Source organism: Cydia pomonella, chromosome 1 (genome assembly GCF_033807575.1).
Source record: "Cydia pomonella isolate Wapato2018A chromosome 1, ilCydPomo1, whole genome shotgun sequence".
Taxonomy (NCBI): domain Eukaryota; kingdom Metazoa; phylum Arthropoda; class Insecta; order Lepidoptera; family Tortricidae; genus Cydia; species Cydia pomonella.
In genome coordinates, this window is record NC_084703.1 from 29,441,627 (window position 1) to 29,450,915 (window position 9,289).

Genomic DNA, 9,289 nt, shown 5'->3' on the forward strand with positions numbered 1-9,289 from the left:
ACTTGCATAGGGAAAGCATTAGGCGCGAGACGGCACGTGACCGCCTAAAATAGCGCCCACAAACGCCATATTGACAAATCTTACGGCCTAAGTGAACCAACACACGCTGTGTATTATTAAAATCCCAAGTAACTCTAGTAATATATCAAGCTCGCACTCCCCTAACGTAAAAGGGGAACCAGTTTCTATTTTTAAAATACTTCCTATAGTTTCTTTTACAGTTTTTCTCAGCACGCGAGTATTTTTACGTCCTCGATCCATTTTAAAATGATCCCTGAAACAACTCGGCGCTAAATCTCTTTCTGCCGTGCTCGGCGGCGGCGGAGGGCACCCGGAGGGTTGTTTCATTTTGGTTTGTTTGTAATAATAATAAGAGGCAACTCCCGCGCGCGTGCGGCCCTGTTTGAATGGTGGAGCGTGCGCGCGTAACACGCGTCTTTATCTTTTTTAAGGGGCGCGCAGCCAATCAGTGCGCGTTGCCACTAAAAAACTCAAGGGGAGTTTTTTAGTTCGAAATGTTCTTTATATTACTATTTTGGGCTTAGCTTGGAGGCGTATACTTTCAGAATAGGCGGTGTCTTTTTTTCGGTTACCTATTCAGGTAAATTAATAATATTTTTATTAATATAATTAAATACCTATATATATATTAAACTGTGAAAATATTACCGAGTTGCATGTGTAGGGTCGTTCTAATTTAGAATTACAAAAGTAGCATTAAGGCCACGCTATTATCTATTTTTCAAATTGTACGGTACTAAATATGGGAATATATTGGATAATAACTAGGTAGCTGTATATATTTTAAATAGCTCAAAATATGTTTAATTAATATTATATAAGTACATGCATTTAATATACTTTTGCCAAAACAACTTGAGAGTGTATTAACATTTACAAACTTAAAGAAACATACTTAATTTTCTTATATTGATACTTATTTATAATTTTTTACACTGTTGGGGTGAGATGCAAACAGGGATAAGACAAAAAGGCCTCCGTAATTTCGATCCCGTGTAATATTCTGGCATGACTGTTGCATCCAACTACTATTTAGCTGTGCCACGTTGTTCAGTGGTAAACCAGGAATTCCCACTTGAAGTGCGTAGTCGTGTGCTACGATCTAAATTGTCAACGGTGGTGTTATTAGACGAGTTTCTATCTTACCCCGTCTCCTGTAACTTCTAAGAAAAAAGATACAAGATACAGCCGCATACTAAGACATACAGTAGGTAGGTACATATGGTGCTACTTTATCGCATTTGTGTGGTAGTTAGCACTTGACGTGGCTATGTCGAAAATTTAAAGTGCCATATGTACTGAAAAACGTACGAATACGATACACGTCCGAATACTGTACGCATTTGTATCGTAATGTACAATTTCCGGAATTTAATTTGATTGATTGAATCTGAATAAAGCTGTTTTCGTGCCTTTGGATTTACAACACGTTTCAGTCTTGACGATGCGAAATTTCACGGGGTAAGATGAACAAACATGTCATTTACTTGAAAAAGTACCTTATGACAACTGCATATTTGCATAAGGCACTGCATACCACACGTTGCGGTGAGGTGAGAGTAAAATATCTTTATCTTAAGGAAGGTTAACACACGTCGATGTTGATTTTTTAACATTCCAGAACCTATCTATTGCCAAACATCAATAACGTCCAGCATTCATCCTCCATCCAGCATATACACGGTATTAGAAACTATAGCAATCTTAACTCGCAACTATTCCAAATATCAATAGGTATCCCAGAAAACGCAACACAGAGAAACTCAAGCCACAGCCGTTATTTTAGCCCGAGCCAAATACGTTTACCTATGTAAATAAGACTTCAACAATAATCGACTTCGGCTATATCGACGTCTACAAACGGATATCTTATTGCATGATGTCAACACTCAAAAAGACATGAAACTGATAAAGATTTTAAAGGTGGTCGCTTAAAAACTTTTAAAAGGACTTAAAGTCATACAAAAAAGTACCTATTTACTTTCGAGCATACTTTTAAATTAAGTAAGTCATGTATTCCAAAGTCGTGAAGTGACAAAGAAACGCAAGAATTTGACTTAGCAAGTCAGACATGTTTGTTTTCATTAGAGTTTGCGTTTTTAAATTCTTCTGGTTAGTGAAAAACGTTTATCCGAGGTATTAATTGCAAGGCAGAGTGCCTAGAAGTGCCAACTACTAATTTGCTGATGCCAAATTTACGGCTACAATACTTTGCGCTACTTAACTTTACGCGTCAATTTTTCAATCAAATACAAAATGGCACCGTATACTACACTCTCAATATATTACGTATTTGTTTGTAAATAACTTGATTAGGTAGCGTAACAGCGATATAAATATCACAATGAATATAGAAACTCTGTTATACATATAGGTAGGTAAGGTAAGTACGAGTAAATGCAGAGCCTGAACGTATTGTTAGCCAAAGTCGAAAGGGAATACTGAACAACTCGCAGCAATTGCAAATGGAAGGCAGTATATTATTTCTCTAATCCCGTTATTTTCCGGCAATCGCAAATATACGGTTCTTAAGGATAATTGATTTCCAAATATTAAGTTACCGGGAATCGTTTGTTTGTCTCTGTGCAACCTAATGGAAACAACACGATATTATATCTTCATATTTGTCAGGTTATTAATAACGTAAAAGTAATTATTATTCAATCAAGATGTATTGTTTTTTTGTACTCGCAGTTTTGTATTTTTTTACACGTGGTTTAATTTCAATTTATGCTCAACCAATTTGAAATTAGTCCGAACAGTTTCAGAAAAATGACACGAAATGTTGAAATACCGATGTCCAGAGAATCTGAACGATCCAACGCTTTCTCTTGCCATAAAAATTATTGACGCAGCTTTTAGTGGTTCACAGTAGAGGTGGGGGCGCTCCCCGTTGCCATGTCGACGGCGACCCTCCGAGGGGAAAAAACGAGTAAAAATTGCGAGAGCGAATGGACGGTGATTTTTTATGGCATCGTACATTTTTTCCCGGTAGCGCCGCGACGCTGAGCGCCGGCCGCGCCGAGGGTCCGTGCTAGTGTGCGGCTATACAGCATGATTTTATTTCCACTGATAGTACAAATATGATACACGAAACCCGTCATTATTGAAGTCAAACCAAACGAAGTAGATACATCCATCATATCAACCTGTATTTGCAGTGTTATGGCATGACCTAACACTTCGTTTTATTCACACTTGAAGTGTACCTATATACAAAAGGTTCATAGGTTTCTTTATACTTTACTAATAAATAGGTAAGTAAATTCCCATAAATTGACAAAAAAAACTAATTATTATGAGATTCGCTCACAAAATTACACGATCATCTGTCGAGAAAAGTGACTTGTAGAAGAGATCAGCCGGATCTACATACGAAAGCATTTTTGCCCAAGCTGAACTGAAACGGGGATTAGGCGCTCACACAGTCAATTATCTGAAATCCTAGCTACTCACTCTCGCAATGATTACTTAGCAAACCGTTTGAAAACAAAGTAATTGAATTCATAACCACAAATTCAATTTTATCGGACCGAGAGATTACCTTTTTGTTAGGCATCTCCAACAATAGAGATGATAATCGTATGAGATGATGATCGTGGCATTAAGTCCGCCTTCTGTACTATAAGATTCTTTCGTGCAATAAAGATGAAATAAATAAATAAATAACACATGTTGAATATTATAGCAAATTCCACTTAAATATATAGAAACTGAGCAATTTATCACAATAAAATTGACACTTAAAAATATGTGGAAATGATAAAAAAATAAAAGACTTCAAAGTTTCAACATTAAAGTTTTTTTTTTACTTTTAGTAAGGAAAACAATAACAGTATTATTCGACTGTATAACAACGAGAGATGTCACGAATATTCGGCAACTATTCGGTATTCGGCCTATTCGGCTGACTGATGCCTACTACTCCCTACCACCAGCCGACCTAAAACGAAAAATTACACAAAAACAGTATATTTAATATTTAAAATTAATTATCGGAAAGTTGTTTAATTAACAAGAAAACCCTTGAACCCTTTAATGAGCATTTGTTGATTACAAGATATTTTATTTTCATCTCTAATAACAACTATATACATAAACGCACTATGTCGCGAACAAAATGGCAATTCCGTTGTTTTCCATACATCAAGACGACTTCTCAGCAATAGTGACATCACGATTGCTTGCCGTTTTGTTAGGAATGTTTCAACTATTTCGTTAGTAGAGTACGATTGTCAGAATAATAGATTGTATTTAAAAAAATCTCCTAGCAACAGATAAACAGGCATCTAAATTGCTCTGCCTCGGGAATATTGGAAATATTATCCTACGAATTTATATTTTACGACTCCACCTATAAAAGTGCTAAAAGAACGAGTCAGGAAAGGTTTTTCTCTGCGTAGACCGCAGCCCGGGCCACTATGGTGCGAGGCAGCGCACCCGGCCAATGTGACATGTGTCAAGGAAAAAATTCAATGTTTGTAAACAACTATTTTTCGTGTGTTCGACCAATTTTTGTAATGCTATTGTGTAAATAATGTTGTGATCTAATAAGACGAGCATGCCGTTCTATGACCGAGAGTGCTGAAATATGGCGCTATGATGATGGTATGATGGATGCCAGAAGTTGGATCGGCCCGCCGTATTTCCTTACGTTGACTCTTTTTATATCCTTTTTATTAATTTCTTAGATAGGTACTGTACTATTAAGTCGTTTTCTGTGTTGTATTGTGTGTAAAATAGTATCCATAAGTTATTATTTTAGTATCTTTTTATTAGTGTCTTTAGTTACGAACGATATTGTATCAGTTTGATTATAATGAAAAGCCCCGTTAAAGTTCCCTGTCCCCACTGCCCTGGCCTGTCTAAGTTATATGTAGCCCCCCGCGGTCTTAATGTGCATATTAGTCGGTGCCATAAGGACGTGCACGTCGATTCCCCTGTAAGGATTGCGTCTGTCACAGGCTCGAGTGATGCTGGGCTTGACAGTCTCCCGACGTTAAAGAGGCATATCAGAGTGCTAAAACACATTCCAAAGGGAGCCCGAAATCTCGCTGCCGGCAAACTATCCGCATTAATAGAGGCCTGTCTGCGATCAAACGAGGTCAGGGACTGGTTTGCGCTTCTCTCATTTGCTTTTACAGCTTTGAGGGTTCCTGGGGGAGGCGCTGGCAAGTCTTTGACCTCGCAGGTCAAGGAAAATATAGATAGCCTTAATATGTATTTTACAGACGAAGTTAATCAAAAGCCACGGTCAGTTTGCCGTACAATAGAAGCCAAGGTCCACGATGGTGATCTGAGGGGTGCAGTTCGTATCTTGTTGTCGGACTCAACTCTGGCTCCATCTAATGCTGAAACTTTAAGGGCTTTAATGGACAAGCATCCTCCGCCATCCAGACCGCTGGTGTTCCCACCTGAGCCAGATTTGACCACCCCGTTCCTCACGGTCTCAGTACCAGACGTAACTAATGCCATTGGGTCCTTTTACAGCGGTTCCGCTTCTGGCTTAGATGGTCTTCGGCCTCAACATTTTAAGGAGCTCACCTCTCATTGTGCTGGGGATAATGGGCCTAGATTACTCGAGTCGCTGACTAAGCTATCCAACTTTCTTCTACGCGGCATGCTTAATCCCCAGGTTAGTCCCTATCTTTATGGAGCGTCTCTATGTGCTTTGGAAAAAAAGGATGGGGGAATTAGGCCAATAGCCATTGGGACCACGATTAGGCGACTGGTTGCCAAGTTGGGTTGTCGTGCTGTTAGGGATGAGATGGCAACCTTCCTTCAACCATGTCAAGTGGGTTTTGGTACGCCGTTGGGATGTGAATCAGCGATCCATGCAACTAGGCATTTTGCCATGGCGCACGAACATAGTGACACAGTCATTGTAAAATTGGATATAAAGAATGCCTTTAACACTGTTGAAAGGGATGTAATCTTAAAAGAAGTTAAAAATCACACTCCGTCACTATACCCTTTCCTGTTTCAGTGTTATTCTTCCCCTAGCAACCTTTTTTATGATGGCAGTGAGATCGCTTCGCAGGTCGGTGCTCAGCAAGGCGACCCTTTGGGCCCTCTCGTTTTTTGCCTAGCAATGCAGAGTGCAATCACGGCTTTGGAATCACCCTTGAATGTTTGGTATCTCGACGATGGCACTATAGGAGGTGGTTCTGGAGCCGTCCTTGATGATATCGCTAGGCTCTTGCCGGCGTTGCGGTCCCTCGGTTTGGAAATTAATTCCTCGAAGTGTGAGCTGTTTCCTTGCGGCTCCTTAACGCACACTTCCCTATCAGATTTTGAGTCAGTGTTGCCCGGCATCAGGTTACTTAACAAGTCAACATTTTGTCTCCTTGGAGCTCCAATTTTCCCTAACGGGGTGAGCTCGGTGCTCCAGGCGAAGACGACGGCGCTGGACTCTTCCTTACAGCTATTAAATCAGCTGTCGGCGCATGTGGCTCTGGTTCTGTTACGCAATTGTTTTGCGATGCCACGCATAATGTATACACTAAGGACGGCGCCTACTTGGTTTTTTAGGCAAGATGTCAGTGACTTCGACGGTGTACTCAGGCGGGGCCTCGAATCCATCTTGAACGTACACTTCGATGAGGTTCAGTGGAGGCAGGCAACACTTCCCATTCGTTATGGGGGTGTAGGAGTCCGTGCCATGCAGGATGTCGGGGTTATCGCTTTTCTTGCCTCGGCTCACGCGTCGTCGGTACTTGTCGCTAAAATGTTATGTTTAGATGGTGGCAGTATCTACGTTCCGTTTGTTCGTGAGGCGCTAGTTGAGTGGTCTTTTCGCTCTCCAGAAGGTTTACAACCGGAGAATCTTGCATCACAAAGGCTTTGGGACGACATTCTCTGTAAAAATATACATACGAGTTTGTTGGACGGCGCTCTTGGGGCAGATGCGGCACGATTGAAGGCTGTTGCGGAGCCCGAGTCAGGGGCTTGGCTACACGCGTTGCCATCGCCCCACTTAGGAACGTTGCTAGACAATGACACTGTGAGGGTGAGCGTTGCCTTACGGCTTGGAAGTAAAGTATGTGAGCCCCACAGATGTCCTTGTGGAGCAATGGTCGAATTTAATGGGCACCACGGTCTCAGTTGTGTGCGGTGTGTGGGACGAATACCTAGGCACCAAGCTATTAATGAGCTGATTCGACGCGCCTTGGTCTCGGCAAACATACCCTGTATTTTGGAACCCCCTGGTTTAAGCCGTACAGATGGCAAAAGGCCGGACGGTCTAACACTGGTCCCGTGGGCAAAAGGTCGGAGCCTGCTGTGGGATGCCACATGTGTGTGTACTTTTGCTCCCACTCATGTCAGCCACACAAGTAAGAAGGCAGGTGCAGCGGCTGAGGCTGCTGCTAAGTTTAAACATGGGAAATACGCCAACCTCGGACCAGTGTATGACGTTATTCCAGTCGCTGTCGAGACGGCTGGGCCATGGTGCGCCGAGGCCAAGAAGCTGGTTAGAGATATTGGACGCCGGTTGAGGGACAGAGGCTGCGACCCCCGGGCTGGATCTTATCTGGTCCAACAAATATCCTTAGCCATTCAGCGTGGCAACGCAGCTGGCATATTTGGAACGTTTGGGCCAGGTAGGGAACAGTTCGGGGCTTAAAAGTTAATTTTTGACGGGGCTAATAGTTTGTGGGGTATTTTTATTTTATTTCTGTATTCATTTTATTTTAATCTACTGTTTCTGTACAATATTATCAAATCTAAATGTAAAATAATTTGATATACATTATATTTAATAAAAATCTACTAATGTAAAAATGACATGTAATATTATTGTCAGACTTTGACTATCATTACTGTCTTTTGTATTGCTTTAATGCAATGGGTCCCAATAGACATATTGTCCTCAAAACAAATCTGAACGACTGATACTTAGGTACCATAAATAAAAACTTGTCATTTAGCTCATATCTCCGCATGGCATGATGAATTGTAATTTGTAATGCAATCTTATGTTGTGTAATAAATAAATCTAAATCTTTACTGACTTATTAAACTAAAAATGAGAACACCATGTACAACGTCCGAAACTCTCTGAGGAGTGCTAAATCGAAGCTAACATGTGTGAGTGCTGAGTGCGGAGCCTGCAAATATTATAAGTATGGATTTTATACATGTCCCGTTCTAACAGCGGCTCTCCCTTTTTAACTTTCGCAAGAAAAAATATCCTCGAAGGGAATCTAAAATTATGGGGAGGAGAGGGAAAGTTTCCTAGTCGTTATATGAAACGGGAATCGGTAGTCATTTGGCTCCATAAATCATGTCATTCTTTTGCTGATGAGATTGTTTACGGCGAAAACATACTGTCATTTTCGTTGAGCTCTTTTTATGCTTTTGCTTATATTTCTTACTTACTTATATAAAGGATCCCTTGTGAAAATAGGCAAAAGTTGACCATAGTAACTTCAACTCAACTGTATGCTGAGCTTTGGAATAGAACAGGGTGACTCACATGACAACATGCGAATGGAAAGGGTTCACATCCAAAACAATTACAGCATTGTGTTCGCTACCCCTACAAAATATCGATGCTGGAATATTATATTATGTATTTTAATCAATGTAAACGGTAGGTATCTGCGGTCGTCCCGCCGTCCCTTGCTATTCAAACGGAATGATATTGCATTTTGGGCTAGGTATATGATTAATTCCGATCTAACATAACTTAATTAAAATTGATTATGCAAGGCCATTAGGAAAAACTGTTAGATTTTTGAGTCCCGTCTTTCCTGTAGACATACCCGAAAAATAAGGGCTATAAAGGTTAATTTTCTTATTTAACCCTTATCCACATAAAAGGGGAGATGGCAGCATGGTTGCATTTTTGTCGTCTGTCACTATGTCTGTCACTTTCGCACTTACATACTTGTTAGGACGTGACAGGTATGGTAACAGGCGATAAACATGCGACCGCGCTTAGCCCGTTGTTATGTATTTGGATAAGTATGATAATTACATTAATTACCTACATGCCCACAAGCTGCTAACTATTGACCACAGGAGAGAAAACGTGTGTGTACATCAGAACTGCACTGTACAGTATTCATTATTAAGATTCAATACCTGTAACCTGTATACTCGTACAGTAACGAATAAAATTACTGTGTTCACACCGCGACAATGTTCAGCTACAAATATTGTTCTCAGTGTTAAAGTAAGAAAGATACTGGCACACTCAGTGTTTTATAATAATCCTATCTGTTTCTGTATAATCCAGAATATTACTGTTGTCGTCCTAGTGAGT